General features: G+C 39.0%; 1 long non-coding RNA gene across 1 annotated transcript; it reads right to left on the bottom strand.

Annotated features, from left to right (window-relative positions):
• Positions 1-1,632: 1,632 nt before the first annotated feature.
• Positions 1,633-2,785, bottom strand: LOC137155215 (uncharacterized). Its single transcript, XR_010920388.1, has 3 exons — positions 2,463-2,785; positions 2,165-2,230; positions 1,633-1,792 (listed from the first exon to the last, which is right to left on the bottom strand). It is a non-coding gene; the product is annotated as an uncharacterized lncRNA (long non-coding RNA).
• Between the last annotated feature and the right edge of the window lie 45 nt (positions 2,786-2,830).

Raw genomic sequence — 2,830 nt, 5'->3', positions numbered from 1 at the left:
AACACTTCAGCAAACTCCTGTTTCAAGTACTTAGCCAGTGACTTCCAGCAGTATATTGGTTTGATACTTTAAAAAACTCCAGCAGGAAACATGTACCACCGCATAATGCTATTTTTGTATTTAACACATTATTTTAATAGATTATAAAAAGTGTAGAGCATAACATAGGTCATCAATTTCAAATTTAATTTTAAATAGATTTTTAAAATATAAACCTGTATTTAAGTTAAAAATTATTATTTAAATAAAAATAAATCTGATTTTTTTTAAATCATCAATTGTTATCCAGTAGTAAAGAGACCACACAGCAGAAATAGAAACAATATTTCAAAATGCCTTTTTATGCACTGACTGAAAATAAAACATTTTAAAGTTTCACTTGTTCATGTTAGAGGGCATAGGCTCACAATAAAAATGTTGATTTGGTAATGTAAGTAGGTGGAGCTCCCAAAATGCTCTGAAATAAGGACATCCAGAAACTGACCCCAGTCTTTAATCTTGAATCATAAAATATAATCCTCAACCTATTTCCCAAATATGGATGTTCCTAGGCTTTGTTTTTTCTTACAGGATGTCTCTGCCTTTGTCCTGAGTTTCCTATGCTTCAAAGACACATTCCAAGTCTTATCATACTCTTAGATTGGAGTAAATTGAACACAGATTATCTAGCCTCAGAATATCTCAGCAAAATTAGTGGTCTGTCTGTATGCACAGTTCAAGTATCTAACACAGAGTCTTGCATCTGCAAAGCCTAGCATCAGACACACTGATAGACAACTCTGTGATTTGCAGTTTTAGGTTTCACAACTTTAAATCTCAGTTTAGAAGCTCAGGTGCAAAAGGTACACACATCAGTTTTCTGTAGTAAAACTTTGAATATGCTTAGGAAAGTTAATGACACTCAAATATAATCCATGAAACCAGTATCACTTGCAACAAAAATGTAGTCATTCATGGCGTAGCTTCTACTCTCCACAAGAAAGAGTGCTCTGTTGTTATGTGAAACATTGCCCTGAGAGGATAAGCAGACCTATCACTTATCACTCATACTGGCTTAATTTATGCTAAGTTTTAAGAATCTCATGTTGCTAATGAGAACATTTCTAATGCATTTCAATGAGACATTTAAAATTTCACTCTTTATGGTGTCACTCATTTTAAACTGACATTTCTCAGCATCTTTATAGAACTCTCCAGCGATCTGCTACCTTACAGTACCAGCCATCCTATTCTTTTCTTAAACAACAAAGATATGCAGCTTCCCTTTCCTTCAACAACAGCAGATGATCCTTACTTAAAATTCATTCACCCATCCATATGTCACAGACATGATCACTGTCTGAAGATCTGTACTGCAGACCTACTAATCTTGCACAGTTGGAGGGAGATTCCCCAGTTTTCCATTACTTTTTTTTTTTTTTTTGGCAGTTCTCTCCCTCTTATGGTGAATGACTTGGCAATGTAAGTTAAAATAAGACTAGGATGTTATAAAATAATTTAAATTAAGGAATTTTTAAGATTATCATGTACTGCCTGATAACAAAAAATACCAATATTGGTGTAATAAAGAGCAAGTGCATCTGTATTAATAGGAAAATTAAATAAGTGGAGTATGGTAGGGAAATAATTTGAGAAAGGCATAATACCCATGCAGGGTTTTTTTAATTTAAAAAAAAAATCCAATTTACCACAGAGCTGGTAATGTGCAACAGTTTGGAATACACAATCCTAGAGAGAATTTGCCAGATCACAGCAGACATCTGATCCAACAGGTCTGGTCAATGACCACCACCTGAAGGAAGGAGAAAAAGCTGAATTTGGGGCAAGTTTGGAGGATTACTTCCCACTCCAAATAAAGGAGATTTGGGGCACCTCCCACACTTCCATATACTATAAATGAAGGAGCTGTAGGATAATGTGTGTCGGTCTTCTATCTGCCCAAAGAAGCCTGGGTCATGACCCCATGCTAAGGCAGAATTCTCCTTTCATGCCCTCCCAGGGGGAGATTTGGGCAAGTCTGGAGAGGACTCCTTCCCAAGTTGGGAAGGTCTAAAAAGTTGCATTTATATTGCAGGAGACTGAAGGCAAGGTTATAGCTTCCCCTTGTACCTCACCCTGTCAAGTTTTGTGGCAAGTCAAAGACATGTGCTTCCTCCTCACCCACCATTAAATGCAACTCTGGGGGAGTCTCCTCTTGCTCTTGAAGGACAGTCTGGGCAGTTGCTTCTTCCTACATAAGAGATTGAGGTCAATATATTTAGCTTTCATTAAAAATATATTTCTATCCCCGATGCAAAGAAAAAATTGAAAACATGACCGAATAACCGAGGCCGAGTCACCGATGCCTGGCTGATTCTGCAGACAGCCTGAAACAATAGCTTCAAGGAGTGTGAACTGCCTCATTCAGCTTAACTCTGCAATTTACTGCCACACGAAGGGAGAGGGGAGCATGTGGTTAGTACCTAGGATAGATTGCCTTCATTCTTCCTTTCCTGTGGGTGGGAAGGTCTGTTTAGTCTCTTCTCCCTCTCCCCAGTCCCCATGAGGGAAGCTGTGAAGGGTCTCACACCTATAAATTTTCCACTGTTGGCAACTGTGAGAGTATCACAGAGAGAGGAAGTTCAAAAACTCAAACCCAGGGTTTCATCTTTAAAACAATCACACCACTGGGGCCAGACTCCTGGCTGCTGAACGTCAGGGATAGCAGCATTATAGGGCCTGGACAAGACTCAGCATCCCCTCCCCCAAATGAGGGAGGCTGTGGGGACCCCTGGGTGGGACTAGGTGACCTCCTTCCCGCCTCATTAAGATTTGGGTCACCACTTTCCTC

Source organism: Emydura macquarii, unplaced genomic scaffold (assembly GCF_026122565.2).
Source record: "Emydura macquarii macquarii isolate MOO-44397 ecotype Brisbane River unplaced genomic scaffold, CSIRO-AGI_Emac_v2 contig_1348, whole genome shotgun sequence".
NCBI classification, from domain to species: Eukaryota; Metazoa; Chordata; order Testudines; family Chelidae; genus Emydura; species Emydura macquarii.
Note: the sequence above shows the minus strand (reverse complement) of the source record. Positions and strands in the feature narration are given on the sequence as shown.